General features: G+C 39.9%; 1 long non-coding RNA gene across 2 annotated transcripts in view; it reads right to left on the reverse strand.

The window, feature by feature from the left end:
• The window catches only part of LOC120094697 (uncharacterized), a 99,972-nt gene that overhangs the window by 45,990 nt on the left and 27,578 nt on the right, over positions 1 to 26,404 (reverse strand). Inside the window, exon 2 of one of the 2 annotated variants that reach the window (XR_015629970.1) lies at positions 18,008 to 18,106. The exons of the other annotated variant lie outside the window; for it this stretch is intronic. This is a non-coding gene — a long non-coding RNA (uncharacterized LOC120094697). The remainder of the gene's footprint in view (positions 1 to 18,007; positions 18,107 to 26,404) is intronic. 2 annotated transcript variants of the gene reach the window in all.

The raw sequence follows: 26,404 nt of genomic DNA on the forward strand, positions 1-26,404 counted from the left end.
AAGCAGTGGGAAAGAGAGTGGAGTTAATAAACACTCATGTTAAAGAGATGGCTAACACACTGGAGTATGTAGCAGGAAGGATGCTAGAGAGTATTTGAAAGGGGGCAGAAAAGCAAGCCACACTGAAAGACAAGATGTTGGGAAGATACCAAAGCCCAGTAGATTTTGCCATGCTTGAAATCTATTGATGAGTTCAATGAATGAAAAACATATAAGATAATAAGGAACAAATGGAATGAGGTGAACAGTGGAGGGAGGGTGTGTCTCTGTACAAAGCTAGTTATTCTTACATGAATCTGATCAAATGTTTTAAGAAACTGTTTAAAATATATTTATGTCTTAAGTATAAATGTTTCAAAACATCAAATCTTGAATGTTACTTTTGTCTCTTTAATGCTACAGTGTATATAAATAAATGAAACCTCCTAAGACATGAGCAGCAGAAGGGAAATTGCGAACTTGAGCTCTTTGGGTGTGCGACACTTGCCACATTCCACCATGCATGAGGAAGCAGCCTTTGGAGACCTACGAAGCAGCTTGAACCACTGCAACCAACATACCAAACTCAAAATAGCATAGCAGTTACTCAAGCATATTTGTTTAGCACTGTCATATAAAAGTAACTGAATGATTTACGTGATCCTAAGTACAGTTTATGAGATGGAAGGAGTCAATAGAGGAGTTGAGACAACTAATCCTGGAGAAAATACTACAATTTCTACTCCAGGGTTTATGAAGACGCCCAGGTTCCTATGGTTTTGTTTTTGTTTTTTTGTTGTTGTTTTTTGTTTGTTTGCTTGGTTGGGTTTTTTTTCTTTTTTTCTTTTTGTTTTTTTTTCCTTTTTTTTCTTTTTTTTGTATTAACTTGAGTGTTTCTTATTTACATTTCGAGTGTTCTTCCTTTTCCCGGTTTCCGGGCAAACATCCCCCTAGTCCCTCCCCCTCCCCTTCTTTATAGGTGTTCCCCTCCCCATCCTTCCCCCATTGCCGCCTCCCCCCAACAATCTAGTTCACTGGGGGTTCAGTCTTAGCAGGACCAAGGGCTTCCCCTTCCACTGGTGATCTTACTAGAATATTCATTGCTACCTATGAGGTCAGAGTCCAGGGTCAGTCTATATATAGTCCTTAGGTAGTGGCTTAGTCCCTGGAAGCTCTGGTTGCTTGGCATTGTTGTTCATAAGGAGTCTTGAGCTCCTTCAAGCTCTTCCAGTTCTTTCTCTGATTCCTGCAACTGGGGTCCCGTTCTCAGTTCAGGGGTTTGCTGCTGGCATTCGCCTCTGTATTTGCTGTATTCTGGCTGTGTCTCTCAGGAGAGATCTACATCCGGCTCCTGTCGGCCTGCACTTCTTTGCTTCATCCATCTTGTCTAATTGGATGGCTGTATATGTATGGGCCACATGTGGGGCAGGCTCTGAATGGGTGTTCCTTATATATCTGTTTTAATCTTTGCCTCTCTATTCCCTGCCAAGGGTATTCTTGTTCCCCTTTTAAAGAAGGAGTGAAGCATTCACATTTTGATCATCTGTCTTGAGTTTCATTTGTTCTAGGCATCTAGGGTAATTCAAGCATTTGGGCTAATAGCCACTTATCAATGAGTGCATACCATGTGTGTTTTTCTGTGATTGGGTTACCTCACTCAGGATATTTTCCAGTTCCAACCATTTGCCTACAAATTTCATAAAGTCATTGTTTTTGATAGCTGAGTAATATTCCATTGTGTAGATGTACCACATTTTCTGTATCCATTCCTCTGTTGAAGGGCATCTGGGTTCTTTCCAGCTTCTGGCTATTATAAATAAGGCTGCTATGAACATAGTGGAGCACGTGTCTTTTTTATACGTTGGGGAATCTTTTGGGTATATGCCCAAGAGAGGTATAGCTGGATCCTCAGGCAGTTCAATGTCCAATTTCCTGAGGAACCTCCAGACTGATTTCCAGAATGGTTGTACCAGTCTGCAATCCCACCAACAATGGAGGAGTGTTCCTCTTTCTCTGCATCCTCGCCAGCATTTGCTATCACCTGAGTTTTTGATCTTAGCCATTCTCACTGGTGTGAGGTAAAATCTCAGGGTTGTTTTGATTTGCATTTCCCTTATGACAAAAGATGTTGAACACTTTAGGTGTTTCTCAGCCATTCAGCATTCTTCAGCTGTGAATTTTTTGTTTAGCTCTGAACCCCATTTTTAATAGGGTTATTTGCCTCCCAGTGGTCTAACTTCTTGAGTTCTTTGTATATTTTGGATATAAGGCCTCTATCTGTTGTAGGATTAGTAAAGATCTTTTCCCAATCTGTTGGTTGCCGTTTTGTCCTAATCACAGTGTCCTTTGCCTTACAGAAGCTTTGCAGTTTTATGAGATCCCATTTGTCGATTCTTGATCTTAGAGCATAAGCCATTGGTGTTTTGTTCAGGAAATTTTTCCAGTGCCCATGTGTTCCAGATGCTTCCCTAGTTTTTCTTCTATTAGTTTGAGTGTATCTGGTTTGATGTGGAGGTCCTCTATCCACTTGGACTTAAGCTTTGTACAGGGTGATAAGAATGGATCGATCTGCATTCTTCTACATGCTGACCTCCAGTTGAAACAGCACCATTTGCTGAAAATGCTATCTTTTTTCCATTTGATGGTTTTGGCTCCTTTGTCAAAAATCAGGTGACCATAGGTGTGTGGGTTCATTTCTGGGTCTTCAATTCTGTTCCATTGGTCTATCTGTCTGTCTCTGTACCAATACCATGCAGTTTTTATCACTATAGCTCTATAATATACTGCTTGAGATCAGGGATAGTGATTCCCCCTGAAGTCCCTTTATTGTTGAGGATAGTTTTAGCTATCCTGGGTTTTTTGTTATTCCAGATGAATTTGCAAATTGTTCTGTCTAACTCTTTGAAGAATTGGATTGGTATTTTGATGGGGATTGCATTGAATCTGTAGATCGCTTTTGGTAAAATGGCCATTTTTACTATATTAATCCTGCCAATCCATAAGCATGGGAGATCTTTCCATCTTCTGAGGACTTCTTCAGTTTCTTTCTTCAGAGTCTTGAAGTTCTTATTGTACAAATCTTTTACTTGCTTGGTTAAAGTCACACCGAGTTACTTTATATTTCTTGGATCTATTATGAAGGGTGTCGTTTCCCTAATTTCTTTCTTGGCTTGTTTCTCTTTTGTGTAGAGGAAGGTTACTGATTTATTTGAGTTAATTTTATACCCAGCCACTTTGCTGAAGTTGTTTATCAGCTTTAGTAGTTCTCTGGTGGAACTTTTGGGATCACTTAAATATACTGTCATATCATCTGCAAATAGTGATATTTTTACTTCTTCTTTTCCGATCTGTATCCTCTTGACCTCCTTTTGTTGTCTGATTGCTCTGGCTAGAACTTCAAGAACTATATTGAATAAGTAGGCAGAGAGTGGGCAGCCTTGTCTAGTCCCTGATTTTAGTGGGATTGCTTCAAGTTTCTCTCCATTTAGTTTAATGTTAGCAACTGGTTTGCTGTATATGGCTTTTACTATGTTTAGGTATGAGCCTTGAATTCCTATTCTTTCCAGGTCTTTTATCATGAAGGGGTGTTGAATTTTGTCAAATGCTTTCTCAGCATCTAATGAAATGATCATGTGGTTCTGTTCTTTCAGTTTGTTTATATAATGGATCACGTTGATGGTTTTCCGTATATTAAACCATCCCTGCATGCCTGGGATGAAGCCTACTTGATCATGGTGGATGATTGTTTTGATGTGCTCTTGGATTCGGTTTGCCAGAATTTTGAGTATTTTTGCGTCGATATTCATAAGGGAAATTGGTCTGAAGTTCTCTTTCTTTGTTGTGTCTTTGTGTGGTTTAGGTATAAGAGTAATTGTGGCTTCATAGAAGGAATTCGGTAGTGCTCCATCTGTTTCAATTTTGTGGAATAGTTTGGATAGTATTGGTATGAGGTCTTCTATGAAGGTCTGATAGAATTCTGCACTAAACCCATCTGGACCTGGGCTCATTTTGGTTGGGAGAGTTGTAATGACTGCTTCTATTTCCTTAGGAGTTATGGGGTTGTTTAACTGGTTTATCTGTTCCTGATTTAACTTCGGTACCTGGTATCTGTCTAGGAAATTGTCCATTCCCTTCAGATTTTCAAGTTTTTAGAATATAGGCTTTTATAGTAAGATCTGATGATTTTTTGAATTTCCTCTGAATCTGTAGTTATGTCTCCCTTTTCATTTCTGATTTTGTTAATTTGGACACACTCTCTGTGTCCTCTCGTTATTCTGGCTAAGGGTTTATCTATCTTGTTGATTTTCTCAAAGAACCAACTTTTGGTTCTGTTGATTCTTTCTATGGTCCTTTTTGTTTCTACTTGGTTGATTTCAGCTCTGAGTTTGATTATTTCCTGCCTTCTACTCCTCCTGGGTGTATTTGCTTCTTTTTGTTCTAGAGCATTTAGGTGTGTTGTCAAGCAGGTGTCATATGCTCTTTCCTATTTCTTTCTGCAGGCACTCAGCGCTATGAGTTTTCCTCTTAGCACAGCTTTCATTGTGTCCCATAAGTTTGGGTATGTTGTACCTTCATTTTCATTAAATTATAAAAAGTCTTTAATTTCTTTCTTTATTTCTTCCTTGACCAGGTTATCATTGAGTAGAGCATTGTTCAATTTCCACGTATATGTGGGCATTCTTCCCTTATTGTTATTGAAGACCAGCTTTAGGCCGTGGTGGTCTGATAGCACTCATGGGATTATTTCTATCCTTCTGTACCTGTTGAGGCCTGTTTTTTGACCAATTATATGGTCAATTTTGGAGAAAGACCACGAGGAGCTGAGAAGAAGGTATATCCTTTTGCTTTAGGGTAGAATGTTCTATAAATATCTGTTAAGTCCATTTGGCTCATGACTTCTCTTAGTCTGTCTACGTCTCTGTTTAATTTCTGTTTCCATGATCTGTCTATTGATGAGAGTGGGGTGTTGAAATCTCCTACTATTATTGTGTGAGGTGCAATGTGTGTTTTGAGCTTTAGTAAGGTTTCTTTTACGTATGTAGGTGCCCTTGTATTTGGGGCATAGATATTTAGGATTGAGAGTTCATTTTGGTGGATTTTTCCTTTGATGAATATGAAGTGTCCTTCCTTCTCTTTTCTGATGACTTTTAGTTGAAAATTAATTTTATTTGATATTAGAATGGCTACTCCAGCTTGCTTCTTCCAACCATTTGCTTGGAAAGTTGTTTTCCAGCCTTTCACTCTGAGGTAGTGTCTCTCTTTGTCTCTGAGGTGTGTTTCCTGTAGGCAGGAGAATGCAGGGTCCTCGTTGCGTATCCAGTTTGTTAATCTATGTCTTTTTATTGGGGAGTTGAGGCCATTGATGTTGAGAGATATTAAGGAATAGTGATTATTGCTTCCTGTTATTTTCGTATTTTGATATGAGGTTATGTTTGTGTGCTTTTCTTCTCTTTGGTTTGTTGCCAAGACGATTAGTTTCTTGCCTCTTCTAGGATATAGCTTGCCTCCTTATGTTGGGCTTTACCATTTATTATCCTTTGTAGTGCTGGATTTGTAGAAAGATATTGTGTAAATTTGGTTTTGTCATGGAATATCTTGTTTTCTCCATCTATGTTAATTGAGAGTTTTGCAGGATACAGTAACCTGGGCTGGCATTTGTGTTCTCTTAGGGTCTGTATGACATCTGTCCAGGATCTTCTGGCTTTCATAGTTTCTGGCGAAAAGTCTGGTGTGATTCTGATAGGTCTGCCTTTATATGTTACTTGACCTTTTTCCCTTACTGCTTTTAATATTCTTTCTTTATTTTGTGTGTTTGGTGTTTTGACTATTATGTGACGGGAGGAGTTTCTTTTCTGGTCTAATCTATTTGGAGTTCTGTAGGCTTCTTGTATGCCTATGGGTATCTCTTTCTTTAGGTTAGGGAAGTTTTCTTCTATGATTTTGTTGAAGATATTTACTGGTCCTTTGAGCTGGGAGTCTTCACTCTCTTCTATACCTATTATCCTTAGGTTTGATCTTCTCATTGAGTCCTGGATTTCCTGTATGTTTTGGACCAGTAGCTTTTTCTGCTTTACATTATCTTTGACAGTTGAGTCAATGATTTCTATGGAATCTTCTGCTCCTGAGATTCTCTCTTCCATCTCTTGTATTCTGTTGGTGAAGCTCGTATCTACAGCTCCTTGTCTCTTCTTTTGGTTTTCTATATCCAGGGTTGTTTCCATGTGTTCTTTCTTGATTGCTTCTATTTCCATTTTTAATTCCTTCAACTGTTTGTGTTTTCCTGGAAGTCTTTCAGGGATTTTTGTGACTCCTCTCTATGGGCTTCTACTTGTTTATTTATGTTTTCCTGGAATTCTTTTAGGGATTTTTGAGATTCCTCTCTGTAGGCTTCTACTTGTTCTCTAAGGGAGTTCTTCACGTCTTTCTTGAAGTCCTCCAGCATCATGATCAAATATGATTTTGAAACTAGATCTTGCTTGTCTGGTGTGTTTGAATATTCCGTGTTTGCTTTGGTGGGAGAATTGGGCTACGATGATGACATGTAATCTTGGTTTCTGTTGCTTGGGTTCCTGCGCTTGCCTCTCGCCATCAGATTATCTCTAGTGTTACTTTGTTCTGCTATTTCTGACAGTGGCTAGACTGTCCTATAAGCCTGTGTTTCAGGAGTGCTGTAGACCTGTTTTCCTGTTTTCTTTCAGCCAGTTATGGGGACAGAGTGTTCTGCTTTCGGGCGTGTAGTTTTTCCTATCTACAGGTCTTCAGCTGTTCCTGTGGGCCTGTGTCTTGAGTTCACCAGCCAGGTCACTTGCAGCAGAAATGTTGGTCTTACCTGTGGTCCTGAGGCTCAAGTTTGCTTGTGGGGTGTTGCTTATGAGCTCTCCGCGGCGGCAGCAACCAAGAAGATCTGCGCCGCTCTTTCTGGGAGCCTCCGTGCACCAGGGTTCCAGATGGTGTTTGGTGTTTTCCTCTGGAATCAGTAATGTGTGCAGAGTGCAGTCTCTTCTGGTTTCCCAGACGTGTCTGCCTCTCTGAAGGTTTAGCTCTCCCTCCCACGGGATTTGGGTACAGAGAACTGTTTATCCGGCTGGTCCCTTCAGGTTCCGGTGGTGTCTCAGATGCAGCAGACCTGCTGCTCCTGGGCCCTCCTCTACGGGAACCCAGAGGCCTTATACAGTTTCCTCTTGGGCCAGGGATGTGGGCAGGAGTGGGCAGTGTTGGTGGTCTATTCCGCTCTGCAGCCTCAGGAGTGCCCACCTGACCAGGCGGTGAGGTCTCTCTCCCACGGGGTTTGGGAGCAGAGAGCCCTATGTTTTTTTTTTTTAATCTCTCTTTGCACTCAATATTATTTTCTATTTTCCGCTCTTAAGTTAATTTTACTTACATACAATCCCAAGACCCCCCCCATACAGCTGTAGTTTGGCCAAAACAAAAGAAATAAATACCGCATGCCCTAGTTTCCTTTCTGTTGCTGTGATAAACAACTTGACCAAAACAACTTTAGGGGGGGGAAGGTGTCTTTGGCTTACACTTCCAGGTTATAGTTCATCCTTGCAGAGAAGTCACGTGATGAACTTGAAGCAGCCAGTCAACACTCCCAGTCAAGAGGAGAGACAGTGAATGCACGCATGCCTACACTAACACAGTTGAGGACCCAAACCAGGACATGGCACTGCTCACAATAGGTAGGTCTCCCCACGTCAGTTAATCTAATCAAGAGAATCCCTGAAAAATAGGTCATAGGCCAACTGGATTTAAACAATTCCTCATTGAAATCTCTTCCCAGGTAATTCAACAATGTGTCAAAATGACAGTTAAAACTACTCACTACACCAGAATTTTACTACTATTAATCTTTGGGGGAAAGGAACCCTAATAAAAAAGAAGTATCCACAGTTGAGGTCATTTCTAACGTTGTTTTACACATATACAAATATACAACATGGAGGGCATAAGAAAACGACCAGCTACTGAGGTGACTCTGAACTAGCTGAATTATAGTTCACATGGTTATATGGCTGTCTTCTATTTTCCTTCAAGTAAGTTAATTTACATGCCAATACCATGATGGTTATCTCTGTTCTTTTTTCCACTTAAATAAAAAGTCTTGATATGAACGTTTCTCATTAGTTTTATTTTGTTCCATTTAGTCAACATAAATAGAATGATATGTTTTATATGAATTCTTCCAATGATAGTTTTATTAAATAATAGCGGAAACCAGATCTTCTAGTAAGATTGATCCAACCTCATGTTAAATAGTGATAGAACACATTGCTATTACTTTTTAGACTCATACAAGGAAACTGAGTGTATCACGGCTTATTTTTATTTATTCATTAGAAGAAATTTAGCTTGATTCAGCTTTGCCATGGTCAATAGGAATGCTACCTACTACCTTTCCTATGTCTCCATCCTGCTCACTCTTAGAACTAATGGACTCAATTCCTAGAAAACGTCAAATTGTTCTGCAAAGGTAGCATGTGTTACTGTATCCCCTCTCAAATTGTAAGCTGAAATAGACCTTTTCTCCCCAAAGTTGCTTTTAGTCAGATTATTTTACCAGAAAAAAACACAAAAAGCGATCCCTCTCCTCATCATACTACATCATTCAATCTTGTCCACTGCAGTTTGATCTCCCATTTAGCACTGTGAACACATTTAAAAGCAGCCACCAGTGTGAGAGCCACAATGCTATACTGAGACATTTCTTTGACCAAATAAGTTAGCTCATCATTTTTTACATGCTTCACTCATGATTTCAGAATATGAACAAAACATAACCATATTCTTTATCAGAAAACCTCATTAGCATAATCCCAGTCTCTATTGCTCTCACTCCTAGAAGCCTGTGATCTTCTGAACTCACATTAGAATGTAATATACAGCTTCTCTATCATATGCCTCAATCATTTCCCAAATGGCTCTCACGATCCAGTTCCAATTGTGTAAGAACCACACATTCAGGTTTGATTGGAGCATCTCCTCTTCTCTAGTATCACGTTTCTGTAGTAGTTCTTTTGCATCACTGATCAAAATACCCAAGGGGAATCACTAATAAGAGGGGAGACAGATGTATTTGTTTGGCCTGATGGTTTCAGAGGATCTAAGTCCATCAGAGCAGCGAAGGCAGGAAGTTAACACTACCTGGGCACTGGGTACCTGAGATACTATTTGATCACATTGCAGAGGACCAGGAAGTACATAGTAGAACAGAAGTCAGGGATAGGTATGAGCTTGAAAAAACATACCTTAGTAGCATACTGCATTAGCTAGACTCCTTTATACAAGATCCATAGCTCCCTTAAAATGCATCACAATCCAGGCAAAAACTTTGAAAATGTGGGCTTGTGGCAGATATTTTAAGCATAGGCCACAAGATGACTGAATTTAAGAAAAATCTAAATAGAATGAAACTTCTGTCCATTGACCTGAGAATTTAATGAAGACATTATTTTTAATAGCCGAGTAGTATTACATTGTGTATTATCACATTTTCTGTAACCATTCCTCTGTTGAGGGACATCTGGGTTCTTTCTAGCATCTGGCTATTATAAATAAGGCTGCTATGAACATAGGGAAGCATGTGTCCTTCTTGTGTGCTGGAGAATCTTTTGGATATATGCCCAAGAGTAATATAGCTGGGTCCTCAGATAGAGCTATTTTCAATTTTCTGAGGAACCTCCAGACTGATTTCCAGAGTGGTTGTACCAGCTTGTAATCCCACAAGCAGTGGAGGAGTGTTCCTCTTTCTCCACATCCTCGACAGCATCTGCTGTCACCTGAGCTTTTAATCTTAGCCATTCTGACTGGTGTAAGTTGGAATGTCAGGGTTGTTTTGATTTTGCATTTCCCTGGGGACTAAGAATGTTGAACATTTCTTTAAGTGCTTCTCAGTCATTTGAGATTTCTTAGTTGAGAATTTTCTGTTTAGCTCTGTACTCCATTTTTAAATAGAGTTATTTGGTTCTCTGGAGTCTAACTTCTTGAGTTCTTTGTGTATATTAGATATTTACCAATGTAGGATTGGTAAAGATCTTTTCCCAATATGTTGGTTGCCATTATGTCTTATTGACAGTGTCCTTCGCTTTACAGTGTTCAATTTTATGAGATCCCATTTGTTGATTCTTGATCTTAGAACATAAGCCATTGGTGTTCTGTTCAGGAAATTTTCCCCTGTGCCAATGTGTTCAAGAAAATACCATCATGAGTTAGGTAACCCAGTTACAAAAGAAAACACATGATATGTACTCACTAAAAAGTGTATATTAGCCAAGAAAAAGCTCAGAATACCCACAATACAACTCACAAAGCCAATAAGAAAGAAGACCACACCAAGGTATGGATACTACAGTCCTACTCAGAAAGGGGAAGAAAATAATCTCGGGAAATAGAGCGAGAGAGTGAACTGGGAAGGAAAGCAGAAGGGGAGGGAAAAAGTGGGGCCAGTTTTGCTAGTTCAGAGGAGATGGAGAAGTACAGAGGGTCAGGAATTTGAAAGTAGCCGTGTAGCAGCAGGGGAGAGAGAACTGGGGGTAGCCACTAGAAAGTCCCAGATGCCAGGGATCCAAAATGTTCCCAGAACCCAACAGGGAGGACAAAAGCCTAAATACCCAACAAAGGAGAAATAGAACCTGTAGAGACCATATCCAGTGAACAAGCATGGCCCCCATTTGAGGAATGGGGCCACCCACCCTCCTCAAACATATTAATCCAGAATTCCTCCTGTCAGAGGAAGTGCATGGCAAAGAATGGAGCAGAGACTGAAGAAAAGGCCATCCAGAGAGTGCCCCACCTGGGGATTCATCCCATCTACACACACCAAACCCAGACACTATTGCTGATGCCAAGAAATGCTTGCTGACAGGAGCCTGTTTATTATAGCTACCCCGAGAGGCTCTGCCAGAGACCTGACCAATAAAGATGCAGATGCAAGCAGGCAAACATTGGACTGAGAGTGGGAACCCAAATGGAAAGGTAGGGGAAGGACTGAAGGAGCTGAAGGGGTTTGTAACCCCATAGGATGCGCCAGGGACTAAACACCAACCAAAGAGTACACATGGAGCACCCCATGGCTCCAGTCACATATGTAGCAGAGGATGGCTCTATCTGGCATCAGTGGGAGGGGAGGCCCTTGAACCTGAGGAGACTTGATGCCTCAGTGTAGGGGAATGCCAGGGCAGTGAGGTGGGAGTGGAGCGGGTAGGTGGGTGGGGGAGCACCCTCTTAGAAGCAGGGAGGAGGGGGATGGGATGGGGGTTTGTGGAGGGGAAAACATGAAGGAGGATAACATTTGAAATGTAAATAAATAAAGTCATCAATAAGAAAAAAAAAACTTCTGAACCTTGACACATCTTCATACATCTGTGTGCTGAAAATTACTGAAGGACAATTGATAGTATTTACGCATTTTTTATCTTCATTTTCCAAGGTCCTTTCTCCTATGGGAAGTAAAAAAAAAACAAATCCCCATTTAATTCACACACACACACACACACACACACACTCACACACACACACACATATATATACATATATATATACACACACACATATATATATATGTAGAGAGAGAGAGAGAGAGAGAGAGAGAGAGAGAGAGAGAGAGTAAAACTATCAGGGAATAACAGATGCTGTATTTGTGAACATGATGATGTGCTGGAAGTAAAAAAAATAAAAAAAGTTAATCAGGGTCATATATGCTTATGTTTTATGGCTCTTGAGATACAATCCTATGCTAAATAAATAGCCTTGTGCACAGATACTCTCATAAATATATGAGAATAACCTTGAGATCTTGCCTAACATTTCCTTCCCATTAACTTCCCTTACGATCTTTGGAATTAATGCAAATATGAAAGACTGTCACAGTCCTATGACTGTTCTTCAGTCATTGTACAAGTACATCCAGGAGGTCATAGAACTGTGCAAAGTAGGTTATTACACCATAGGAAAACCTTCATGTCAATCTTGATACAATTTAATGTGCTGCCTCTGGTGCTTAATTTAATTCAATTTTTTCCTGACTGATTTTTGTTCTATGTCAAATATATTTTATGCACTTCTGCCTTGTGAAGTAATTTACATCCAAATTCTCAGCAAGTTCATACTAAAAATTTTCTCCCTTCACATCTTTTTCCCCTTAGATATTAAACAACCCATTAGCTTTCTCAATTAAAATGCCCTTGCCAACAGATACAACAAAACATACACATATAAATTCTGGATTGGAGCACTAAACATAATCCATTAAACATCATGGAATTCTCTCTCCCAATATTCAATATTTTCAAGTCACCATAGAGCAACAGAAAACAAAACTGTGTGGCGGAATGCCACCAGCAAACCATTAGCATAAGAGGAATATATTTAGCAGTGATTGGACAATAACTCATGAATTCAGATATGAACATCCCAAAAAGATTGTGAGAAAGGAGGCAATGACATCATTCTCATTACAGTTAATAGGCATTTTTATAGTTTGAGAAGAAATAATGTTTGTGTGCTTCAGCTTTACGTGACTTCATACTGCATTACCCTTTGTCACAGCAATTTCAACCTGTCCCTAGGAAGCAGAGCCTACCAGTTCTGCTTCAATAAATCATATTTCCTTTGGTTATATGTTTGTCTTATTAAAAACCAAAATCATTCAAAACAACAAACCCCAAACAGCCTACCTAGTCATTGTTAATTATAAAATAATTTTGAAGCTTGGCAATGACAAAGCTTGACATGGACACGCTAAATCAAATTAGCAAGTTGTATGTTGTCCTAGCTAGGGTTTCTTTTGCTGCAATGAAACACTATGGCCAAAAAGCAAGTTGGGGTGGAAAGGGCTCATTTGGCTTATACTTCCACATCACTATTCATTATCGAAGGAAGTCAGGACAGGAATTCACACAGGGTAAAAACCTGGAGATAGGAGATGATGTAGAGGCCATGGAGAGGTGCTGCTTACACTGGCTTGTTCCCCCATGGTTTGCTCAACCCAGGACCACAAACCCAGGGATGGCATCACCCACCATGGGCTGTGCTCCCCGCCCCCATGTCAAGTACTAATGAAGAAAATGTCCTACAAGCCTGCCTATCTTATTGAGGCAATTTCTCAACTGAAGTTCCCTTGTCACCAATGACTCTAACATCTGTCAAGGTAATAAAACATAAAACTATCCAGCTCATGCACCCTAACAAACGTGTTGCTCTTTAATACTGACATGTGGCTTCTCTTCTGTGTTCTTAAAGTTTCAGTGATGTGATGTGTCCTGCTCTGCTACTTGCTTACGGTGTGGCCTGAACACTTAACTTCTTTGTGGTTTTAGCTCCTGAAGATAATAACTGTCTGCCCTTCGTGGGGCTGCTGTTAAAGTTATAGGCTTACACTTGGGTACATAGAGAACAGCAGGCAGGTAGTCAGCCTTGAGCCCACAGTATGTGTATTTGGAAAGGCTATTTGTGGTACCCTGATCCTTTCCTGTCTCCAAGTGATTACACCCAACCAATGGACAGAAGCCGCTGATCCCGTGGCTGAATTAAAGAAAAGCTGGAAGAAACTGAGAAGGAGAGTGCCCCTGTAGGAGGACCAGCAGTGTCAACTAACCTGGACCCTGATATCTCTCAGACACTGGATCACCAACCAGGTAGATACCAGCTGAGATGAGGCCCCTGACACATGTACAGCAGAGGACTGCCAGGTCAAGACTCCGTCAGAGAAGATGCACCTAACCCTCAAGAGACTGGAGGCCCCAGGGAGGGGAGAGGTCTAGTGTGGTGGGATTGGAGGGGGGTATCCTCTTGGAGATGGGGGTGGGGTAGGGGGCAGTATGGGATGTGGAACAGTCAAAGGATGAACCTGGAGGGGTATAAAGTCTGGTCTGTAAGAAATAATTAAATAATAAATAGAAAAAGGAAAGAAAAAAAGAAGATTTTAGAAAAGGCCATCCAAGTGAATCATCACTCCTATCGCCGGCCATGCAGCGATAATGGAAGACGTAGGATTTATTTGTCCAACTTAACATTCTAAGTTTTAATTCCTGATTTGTTTGATTTCTTGTTATAGGTTAGATATTAACCCATCATGTATAGATGGAGAATATTAATCTAACCCTGGACTATCCCCTCAGTGTGATTTTCTTTGGTTGGGCAAGAACCTTCCAGTTTTTGTGACCCCATTGATCTAATCTTGCTTTTATTACTCGAGTTTTCAGATCACTCCCAAAGTAATTTTTGCCCAGACCAGTTTCATGGAAATCCCTGAATTTTCTTCAATGAATGCCATAGTTTCACATTTTTTGTCTAGGTCTCAAACCATACTGAGTTATTATATGTATGGTATGGTATAACATAAGGGTCTAATTTCCTTCTTCTATACAGAGCCAACAAACTTCCTCAACACTGCTTATGGAACTGACTTTTTCCCAATGTGAGTCATCGGCATCTTTATCAAGGATTAATTGATTATAAATTATTGGAATTCTCTTAGGTTTACAATCCTATTTTATTGAGCAAGGATCTTGCTAACTGAGCTGGTCCCATGCTGGTTTTCATTACTATTGGTTTATAATGTATTCTGAAGGCTGTTAGCGTGACCCTTTCAGTGTTGTTGTTTTTGTCTACTCAACAATGCTTGTGGTTACTTATAAAGTTGAGCATTGCTTTCTCTGCTGTGTGAGGCTGGTGCTGGGGTTTTACAGGAACCCTGGCCATCGATCATACCTTCATGTAAGTATTTGAACAACATTAATCCTTCCAATATGAGCACAGGATACCTTCCCATCTATGACGTTCAATTTCTTCTATCGGTGTTTTATAGTTTTTGAAATATATATAGCCAGGCAGCTCCTAATTTATATTACACCTAAGCATGTATTTTTCTTGCTATTTTAAGTGGGGTTATTTTTCTTAATGTCCCTTTTAAGTAGCTCATTCTTAGCATATAGGAAACACTTTGAGAATAAACTTTAATATAACTACATTTTACTAATTTTTCATATGCATGGGTGTTTTGCCTATATGTAGCTCTGTGCATCACATGTATACCTGGGGCATGAAATGACTAGAAGAGGCCCTTGTATCACCTGGAATTGGAGTTACAGATGGTTGTCAGCTGCATTTGGCTGCATGGAATAATTTTACTTATTGATCCATCTCTTCAGCCTCTAGAGACCATTTATTAAAGGCTCATCAAAAATAAGTACATATGCCAAGAAGTTATATAAAATTCTGTTGTATTTAGTGTCTCCTGCAACTTTCAAAATGGCATGCTTTTGGAAAATGTATTCTATGGTCTTTATAATTCTGCTTTGCTTCATACTCCCATTCCAGGCAACCTCAACTTTCATCGCATCATCCTGAGCTAGTGATTGGGCTCCTTCTAGTTCCGTTTGAAATAGACTTGTGTTTTGCAGTTCAGAAACTGTAGAGATGATTCAGACTCTCAACACTGCCAAGATAAGTGTTAGCCCTGAGATGGACTTGTATTCAAAGGCTGTCGTTCCTTCCTCAGCCTTGACAAACAGGAACAAATGGTCTTTTGGGTTTTCTCCTTGTCTCAGGGTGACACATGAAAGAAAAAAAGATGTTTACTCAAAAAGAATAGACAATGGGTAAATGGATCTGTTTATCTTTTTATGTATTATGCTTCATTTATTACTCGTAACTTTGTCTCAATCTGGTTTGTGGGGAAAAAAAGAAATGATTAAATAAAATTTAAAATACTTATAAACTCCTAATCTAAAAGCCAGTTGTCCTTTGCTTTGATAAATGCACTTTCTATTTTCATCTTCTTGCCTTACTCAAAATATTTCATGACAAGATCCTTCGAGAATATTTGACATCCCTTTAATTTTTATGACCAATCAAATTGTGCAAAGCTCCACTTTACTTAAGCCTGAAGTAGCTGCCTGCTCTGGCATTGTATTAGAGAGAAGTCATTGAATTGGACTTTCCAAACCCATGTACAATGTTTGGAAGTAATGTCTTTCTTTCTACCTATCATGTTGGCATTTCAAACTATTTATGTCTTATGAGGAACACAGAAAAGCATACATAGTAGTCAAGTACTTTCAGTGGAAATATCTCAAATAAGAAGCAGTAACTCTTGCTGGAAATCAGCCTGTGACACTTGCCATCTGCTTCTGACATTAGAGGTGTCAAAAACCACATGTTCCAATTATTTTGCCAGTAATTATCGGGATGTAATTTTCCATGGACACAATCTGGTTTGAGATAGGGAAGGCAAAAGAGAAAGAGCACTTGTGATTCCCTTGGTGGCAACCATAGCGGGTATGCTGATCAGAGATCCAATGTAAGGCTTGCCTAATGGTTTTCAGCAGCTTTCTGGAGAACATCTACTTTAGTTGCACAGAATGTTGAGCTAATAGGCCCATCTCTTTAGAAGTCCTAGGCCTCCAAATTCCTTATATTAAGCCTCCTTCCTAATACAAAAGGGGATGAAGGTGAATCTACTTTTCTGACCAAAGTCAGGCTTATAGACCCAAGCATTAAAACAACTAATCAGATAAATGTTTATACCCTAGTTCCTCTTCTGATCATATAAATCTTTCCTCATTTTTTTTTTCAAATGACAATTTTCAGTTAGCACACATCATAACATGCCCTCTTGGAACCACTGAACAATCTTAGTTTTGGCCCAGTTAATGTGAAATCCAGAACTTTAGACATAATCTCCTCCCAAGGGCTTCCTTCTTTCCTCTTTTAAATGCGGGCACAAAATCAGGACATAAACAGACACAATGCAGGGAAACACATAGGACTTTATTTTTCTTCTAACATTGAAACTTGCCTTTTTACGAGCGTCTTCAGTATAATGTAAGTTCTTCTTTGTGACCTTCCTTTAAGTGACCAGTTGGGCCTATTTTAACAATATCTATTTACTCTATAGTGTAGTAACAAATGTGCTTTTTACATAGAACAATTAGGACAGTCCCACAATTCAAGTTTATCAGAAAGTAGTCATTATATGATTAAATTATATAATCAGGGGCATGTAATTTAAAAACTATTAATAGCATATATGTTAAGATAATTACCATGGTCTTGGCATTATCCTGTACACATTTTTATAAACTAATTTACTTAACAACTTTCCAATAAAGAAGATGTTATTAATCCCCTTCTAAATATTAGAAAATTGGAGGCAAAATAAAGGAGAGAAATAGTTCAAAGTCGAGTAGCTTGTAAGTTTCAAAATTTTAACATAAATAATCTAGCCACAGATCTATATTCTTAACTATGTCCATAAATAAGAGTATAGAAATAAAATAAAATATGATTTCCATTAAAAGTGCATTAATCACATACAGAGATTTATACAGAAAAATTCATAGCAACATTGTCTATAGCAACAAGGTATAAAAACCCTCACATTTCCATCACATAAATGGATACACAATACATTATGTACACTCACCCACACAAGGGCATGAGGCACACATCCATGATGTATTATAAAGGAACCTTAAAAACATGCCCAGTGAACTATTAAGAACCCCAAATCACACGATTTTTGAATTGATTTATATGAAATGTTCAGAATACGTAAAATATGGATCAACAGTTGCCTAAGGTTTGAGGGCTAATGGACAAAATATGACTGAGTTATGAGGACAGGGATACATCTGTGAATAACAAAGTCACAATTAAATTTTAAAATGCATTTTGGCAATGGTTGTAGGCCTCTATAAATACCAACCCACGGGGAAAAAAACTCATTCATTAGAGAGAAAAAGATTCAATTTCTTTAGAGAGAGTAAGTAAAAGATGGCCTAATGGAAGAAAGATATATACTGAAAGAAAGTGAAGATACTTAGACAAAAATCATTAAGATGTACATTTGGTTTTTTTGCAATTAGACAAGGTCAAAAGTTCTCTCGCCTCTTGTTTCATTTGAAATAAATTACACTGGAGTCAGAAGCGATGTATTAAGGATAGAAATAATAAGGAAGACTGTAATTCCAGCAAGTCAATAGCATAGGCAAATGGGAAAGGTTTCAAAGGCAAAGTAGTACTTGACCTGGTTACTGAGAAGCTCCCCCAGCCGAAGTGTGTTTTATTTCTCCACACAGAACTCCATGAAAGCCACATAATCAATTCTCTGAGAAACACTGTGTGCCTAGAACACAAGGTGCACAAGGGGAAGAAAAGGTTATCCAGGGCAAAAACATCATCCAGAGGAGTATACACTCAATCCTGTCAGCCAAGGGGATCCAGTTAAGACACTGAGGAAAAATAAACCAAGAGGGATGCACATTCACTTCTGTTAATGCACCCTGTAGGCAATGCAGATAGACAAGAGGTAGAAAACGATGGGGACACAGAAGCAACTATCACTTCATATTCATTCACTCTCAGAACGGGAAATGTGGGGGCCCCAAACCACACCAAGGACTATGATATTGGAAAGAAGAGTTTGTTGAATTGGGTTTTTGCTGTTGTTGTTGTTGTTAGTTTTTTGTTTTGTTTCTGTTTTGGGTTTTTTTTGTTTGGTTTTTTTTGGGGGGGTTTTGGTTGTGTGTGTGTGTGTGTGTGTGTGTGTGTGTGTGTGCGTGTTTTGTCAACTTGACACAAACAAAAGTCTTCCGAGAGGAGGAAACTTCAGTTAAGAAAACGCCACTGTAAGATCGGGCTGCAGGCAAGGCAGCAAAGCATTTTCCTTAGGTATTGCTGAGAGGGCCCAGCACACTGTGGGTGGTTCTGAGTTTTTGAAAGCAGGCTGAGCAAGACATGAGGAGCAAACCAGCAAGGAGCACTCCTCCCTGGACTCTGCATCAGCTCCTGCTTCAGGTTCCTGCCCTGTTACAGTTCCTTTTCTGACTTCCTTCAATGATGAGTGGTATTATAGAAGTGGAAGCTGAATAAACCTTTAACTCCCTAATTTGCTTTTTGGTCATGGTGTTTCATCACAGAATTAGAAACCATAAATTAAAAAAAAAAGGGTAGGTGTTATCTTTACAATGAATACAATGATATTGTTGATGAGACAAAGCGCCAACTCCAGGAGGAGAAATAGGCGTGGTTTTGCAAACAATTTGGTCCCTAGAGGTCACCTAAGTCCCAAATACACAGTTGGCCTTATAAGCTCATTAAGGAAGGTTCTAGAAAAATGGCCACAGAGTCTGAGTTTTAAAATGACTTTAAGGCTCAAGAGTGATAACATTAAATAAAAATGTGATCACACAATTGATCCCAAGGGAGGAAATGTTTGAAGGGAAAGGGTCAAATTAAAAGTATTTGAAAATAGAAACTGGTGAAGCTGTATAAACTGTAACTAACTAATGGCAAACACAGGACCCGGAATGTCAAAGAAATGGGCGAGCTGGGGGAGGGATTTTATGTAGCCTTGCTAGAGGTAAAAATGGTGGATTCAGTGCTGAGAGTGAGGGAGTTCAAGTAGCCTGAGAGGCTGTCGAAGAGAAGCAAACTAACCCAGGTACAGACAAACACTCAGAAGATGAGAGGTAGCATTAAAAGGAAGAATATTGGTATCTGTGTTTCTAATCCTGATTTTAAAAGGTAAGAGAGAAACTCTATTTCTTTCCTTTTCCTTTTTTTAAACATTTTATTGATTCCTTGTAAATTTCACATATGCATCTCCATCCCACTCATCTTCCTATCCCTGCATATCCGGATACTCTCTTGTAAATCCCTTGTAACTCCCTCCCCTCCAAAAGAAAACAAAACAACAACAACAACAAAAAACAAAATAAAACAAGGCAAAACAATACACACACAAACACACACACACACACACACACACACACACACGCATGCATGCACACACACAAAACCCTCCTCATGGAAGATGTAGTGTTTCACAGTACACCCTTTTGTTCATCTATTTCTTTATTTGCAAATGTTCATTTCAGTGAGTCATTGATCTGTTTTGGTGTCTCTGGCTTCTGCTACACCATCAATACTGAATCCTCCCTGGGGACTCCTCCGTTATCCTGTTGTTGCCCTAGGTCATGGAGATCCTGTAGCTTTGGTTATAGGACAGGGCACTTCACCCTCCAGAAGTTCAGAGATCAGGTACCACAAACCCAGTGCCGCCCACGCTTGCTCTACTGTGATGCTCAGGTGAAGGACAGAGCCCACTCCTGAGTGCTGCAGCCAGCAAGGATGGGGCCAGCTTTTCATAGTGCTGAAGCCAGCTCTTCACAGCCCTTAGATAGCAACATGATCCTAAGTGGAAGCCCAGAGCAGAACAGGGTCATCCTGATGGCTTTTGTTGGTAATATGAGCCATAGACATTGACACAGACCCTTGCTTCCACATGTCATAGACCCAAACATGGGCCTCAGTTATAGCACTGGCCAGAACTTCACCATGGCTACTGACATCAGACCACTGTCCACCTTAGTGTCTCCAGTCTATCTCTCTTCCTAATGATCAAACCATTCTTCTCTTTTTTCCCCTTTTCTCCACCACATACTTCCTCATTGTCATGACTCTTCCTGCAGGACAGCCATGCTGCTGGCTTGCCTCTTCCCACATCACAACTATACATTGCTAAATCGAGATCCCAACAGCAAATTCTGGTGCATTCTCCAGAAGCATCCTCAGATAAGTAGACAGATTTTGGTAAATGGCTGATGTATTAGTTACAAAAGTTTCCATGGCCAAAAATCCTGGCAAAAAGCAACTTAAAGGAGGAAAGATTTATTTTGGCTCATAGCTTAATGACATAACAGCCCATCATGGCAGGCAAGGTCAGGAGAGCAGGTGTCTCTAAAGCAGTGGACCAGGAGGCTAGTTACTCATGTCTCAGGAGGGCTAGAATCAGAAAAAAAAGAAGTGTCACTGCTTTAGGTCTTCTCCATTTCACTTTAATGTCAGGCAGGAGCTTGAGTTCAATGGATAATACTCATACTCATTTACAATGCATCTTCTTCATTCAGTTAATACTCTCCAGAAATTATCTCAGATACTCCCAAAGATATGTCTCCCTAATGGGCTAGGCATTTCTTAATACAATCAAGTTGACAATGAATATCAACCAGCACAACTGGGAAACATTGGTTACTAACAAAATTTTTCACAACAGAAAATAATACATTATGGAGACTTCAAATTAAGTTATGGTGATAGCATATTCCACAAAAATTTAAATAAATGAAAGAATAATTGGGGCTATGAAACATATTATATGCTAACCTCCAAACAACGTAGAGAATGTGATTCAGAAAGGGGCATGGAGAAGGGTAGCGGTTCCCAGGTAATTTTTAGTCAATTACTCCAAATTTTCCCAACCTGAAAAGTGTCATAAAGGTGGGAGGGACAATTCAACACCGTGCTTAGGTTTACCTGAGGAATGCATTTTGAGAGTACCAGACTTTGTGCTATTCAGTGATCTCTAGCCAAGCTCTTCATTATAATTATTTCTAGAACCACCTGACCACCATAACCAACCGCCTGCTGTAGAGATGAACTGCATCCCTTTCTCCACCATCATTTTCCCAACAGAAATACATGAATCTCAGAGAAGACATACGGTAACTCAAGTCAGTAGTTCTCAAAAGCATACAGAGCAGAGAGAAATCAGAGAATTTTAAGTTAAGGGAGCAAGGGGGGCAAGTATGTATGGTCTGGCTGCTCCACATAGAAGTACAGATTGCAAAGGAAGGAACAAAAGGCAGAGGACCAGATAGGAAAGTAAATAATCCAGGCTAGCGATGACATAGGGCAAATGAGGCCACATTGGTGGATGAATTCCATTGAACTATATAGGAAAAATATGAAATTGATGCGAATTCCTAGGTGTCTATCTTAAACATTAGATTGTAGCAAACCATTTAGGATTTCCGACAGGAATCAATTCTATGACTACATTATAAATTGAAAGGAACCCAAAAGAAATAAAGCATTTGATGAATTTGCTGAATGTCTTCGAAGTCCACTGTCTAATCCTACTGTATCTGCATACAAGCTGACTGGAAGGTCTATGCTAAGTCAAATGGGGCATGGAGTTTGTTAGCAGCCAAGAGACTAAATGCTCAGCATGTGTAGGGATTGAATGAGAATGTCCCCCATAGGCTCCTCTGTTTTGAGACTCGCTCTCCAGTTGGTGGTGCTGTTTGAATAAATTTAAGGGATGTGACTGGGCTGGAGGAAGTGTGTCAGCGGGTGTGAGCTTTGAGGTTTCAACCATGCACCATTCCCAGTTTATGCCCTGCTTCATGCTCTGGTTTAAGGAGTGACCTCTGAGCTTTCAGCTTCGTGTCTGCCTGCTGCCATACGTCAACATGATGAAGATGGGCTCTTGTTGCTCTGGAACCAGAAGCGCAATGGAACGCTCTTTCTATAAATTGTTTTGGTCATGATGTTGCATCCCACACTAGATGTGCGTCGCACATCCCTGAATCCTCTCCCATCATCTTAGATGCAATGTCACTTTACTAACACTACTACTCCTTTCTTGTCACTCAGCAACCCTGCCAAGAAAACCAAGGAATGTGAAAAAGTCCACTGCCAACTATCACCGGGATCGGAGTGTGGACGCCAGGACTCAGACTTGTTGATGGCCTGACCACTTTCTATTAATCCCATTCCACATCTGGTGGTTTCGTTTGCTCACGATAAGAAACAGAAGAGTCTCCTCAACCTCTTACCATTTTAGACACCAAATCCACTTCATTTCTCCAGTATCTTCACTTTCATTTAGATGAGAACTAAAACAGTTGTTACTGATTCCCCAAGTGAAGACTTGAAAGATGAAAGCAACAAAACAAACCTAGCCTAAATGTAAAGAATTACGCATAGGGTAATCCTTTAAAACTCCAGAAAGGATAGTGGCTTGTTCATCGACAATCACCTAAGGTTCTATAATCTTATTTATAATCCTCCAACAAAGTCTGATTATAAACAAGAAACACTGAACTCATTTGCTCAGGACACTCTAGCTACAAATAGTATTTTATCACTTATCTCTGATGTCTGTGACTCTAAGCCTCTGCTTACCTCATTAGGATATAATAGTCCTCAGGTTAAAAAGAATTGTTTATAAATGATGATTTCCCCAAAGCTGGGGAGATTGCTCAGTGGGCAAAGGAGAGTGTTTTGCAGCAGAAGCACATGGACCTAAAGTGCAAATTCAAAGCCAGCCATTGCCAGGCATGTTCAGAATGCCAGCGTTGGCAGCTCATTTTCTGACCACCCTAGTGGAGACAGAGAAACAGTTAACATCATTTTTCAACAAGAGATCCTATCTCAACGGAATAAGGCAGATGCCTGAGGTCTTCCTCCTCTACTCTTCCACACCATATACACACACACACACACATACACACAAACACACACACACACACACACCACATACACATGCATGTGTGCACAAACATATACACTCACTTTTTAAGAATCTCTTTATAATTTAATTGGTATATGGTGTGACCTAATATTATCACTTTCAATGAACATGTTTCTAGTCTAGCAAAGGATAAATAATAAAATTCCTTGAACTTGAATATGTAATTCTTTATTAAGACTTTATAAATGTTTCACTCTGACAAAGATAAAGCAAAATTTACAGAAAAGTGGTTTAGATAACATTTTGTCTGAAAATGTCAGCAATTATGTGAAACTTTGTCTTAATTTCCTATGTCTCTGCCATGAGTAGTACATTGAACCCATACATATATTCATTAATTATTTAAATGAATATTAAAATAAAATGATAAAGCTGTGAGTACTGCCCACAATCGTACACTGCCTCCTGAGCATAAGACATGATTATGTTTGCCATAAATTATGTTGCCTTAAATTATTCCTTTCACAGATTAAGTTGGGTGGTAGAAAGGTTAATTATTCTATTTTTAAAATAAAAAATAACATATAAATGACAAAATAGAATTGAGATATAGATATATAACTATTACTATTTTTAACAACAAATAATATGTAAGTCATAAAAGCATTATAACGTGTAAATATATGTATGTCTCTCTGTGTCTCTCTCTGTCTCTCTGTCTGTCTGTCTGTTTGTCTGTCTGTCTCTCTCTCTCTCTCTCTCTCTCTCTCTCTCTGTGTGTGTGTGTGTGTGTGTGTGTGTGTGTGTGTGTGTGTGTGTGTGTGTGTTTGGAAAATGGACCAGTGAGATGGCTCAACAATTGAAGGCACTTGTTACCTAATCTGAGTTGATCCCCCAGGCCCCACATGGTGGAGGAGGAGGACTTGCTGCAGTAAGTTGTTCTAGACCTTAGAAGGTCTACATTTGAGCTATGGCTTGCACACATGCCTTCACACACACATACACAGTAAACAGATAAATGGATAATAAATTATCAAATAAATGTGATTTCACTTTTGAAAAGAAACAGACTTACATAGACACTAAAAATATTTAGATATTCCTCTAATCTGATTCCTTTTTATTGGATATTTTATTTATTTACATTTCAAATGTTATCCCCTTTTTGGTTTTCCCTCTACAACCCTCCTATCCCATAGTCCTTCCCCTACTTCTATGAGGCTGTCCCCCACCCATCCACTCCCACCTCACCACCCTAGCATTCCCCTACATTGGGGCATTCAGCATTCACAGAACCAAGGTTCCCCCACGTTGATGCCAGATAAGTCCATCATCTGCTACATATGCAGATGAAGCCATGGGTCCCCCCATGTGTACTCTTTGGTTGGTGTTTTAAGTCCCTGAGAGCTGTGGGGGTAGGGGTGAGGGAGTGTGGTTGGTTGATAGTGTTGTTCTTCCTATGGAGTTGCAAACCCCTTCAGCTCCTTCAGTCCTTTCCCTAACTCGGTGATCTCGGTGCTCACTCAGTCCAATGGTTTGCTGCGAGCATCTGCATTTGTCTGGTTCTTTTAAACAAAGTAAAATCTTGAAAAACAGGTTGCTGTTGCCAACAGACATGCAAAGACAGATGCGGCCACAAGGTGGTGCAAGCACACTGCGCGCGCTCTGGTTCTTTTATTCCTTAATCCTTTTTATTCTGCGGTCATCTCGGTCTTTCTGTCATAAAGACCTCCCACTTCAAAGAGCCATTTTAGGCGGTGCTGGCTGGTCCAGAAGCCATGCACATTCCACACAAAGCACAATGGATAGAAGAAAAGCCCTCAACAAATAACATTTCAAACCTGTTCACCAGCCCCTTCTGAGAGACTGTGCTGGTCTGGACTTTCTGAGTCACCATGTAGAGGATGATTTTGCATTTCTAGTTTTAAGACACATTTTTAGAAATACACTTAGAAAATCTGCCTGCGCCTCGGTCCCAGGTGATGGCCACAGTTTTACCTGACAGTAAGTGCAGGCCAAAGGGGCTGAGTTTTGAGATGGGAGGGACCAGAAGGAAGCCACTTTTCTTCACCACCACCACCACCACCACCACCACCACCACCACCACCACCACCACCAACAACAACAACAACAACAACAACAACAACAACAACAACAAAATTAGAAGACCAGAAGTAGCTAAAACTCACTGTTAGAGTGTTAATCTTTCACTTAAAATGTTAGCCTGTTCCCTGGTTCTCTGACTACATAAACCCTACTCCTAGTGTCACTAAGTTTCCAGTATCCCTATTCACTAGCAGTATAACCTCAGCCAAGGTCAGGAATTAACATAATTAAAATAATTCACATAAAACACACCACACACACACACACACACACACACACACACACACACACACACACACCACCACCACCACCACCACCACACCACCACAAAACCTCAGCACACACTGTGGCTCTAATGCTATTACATTCACAGCTTAGCACATTTCTCTGGGGATCCTTCATGCTATGTCTGGAAAAGGGCAGTGAAGGAAAAGCTGAGGCAGTAGAGAGTTTAATCTTGTATGTCAGTGTACACAGCTAAGTCACCTTTGAACTTCAGTGTTGAAATCTGGGGCAACGTCATTCAGGAAGAGTATTATCTTTCTGCACTTCGTTGGCTTCTCTCTAGTCAACAACTTAGACCATAAGCTCCTGGGTCTCTGGATTTTATGGGTACTTAGTATGTGCCCATCTGGGCCTGTTCTACTTGTATCAGTGGCTTAAGGCTTGGTATCTCCCCAACATCTCCAAATCTCTTCAGGTACCAAGGTCAACAGGCAACCTTGCCATGAATGGAATGCCAGCCTGTTTTCCTGCCTGTCAGCATCAAGGTCTTGTAGAATGTGGCGAGATGCACCTAACAGATGCCATGGATTCACCTTCTTAAGAAGTGAGGTACAATTTCAAGAGCTACAAAAACTTGGAAATTGGATTTCAGGCTTCAATATTCCATTCAATAAGAACCTTTCTTTTTTACGTGTCAAGGAAATGACTTCACTTGTATGTCTTTGTAAGCTATTTGACATAATTAAACTAAGAAAACAAACATGAACACACATATGTCAAACCCAACTTCCTGATTTTTAGAAAAAAGAATCACCTATATAAAGTTCTTTTTTC

The sequence above is a fragment of the Rattus norvegicus genome, chromosome 9 (assembly GCF_021556685.1).
Source record: "Rattus norvegicus strain SHRSP/BbbUtx chromosome 9, alternate assembly SHRSP_T2T, whole genome shotgun sequence".
Lineage (NCBI taxonomy): Eukaryota > Metazoa > Chordata > Mammalia > Rodentia > Muridae > Rattus > Rattus norvegicus.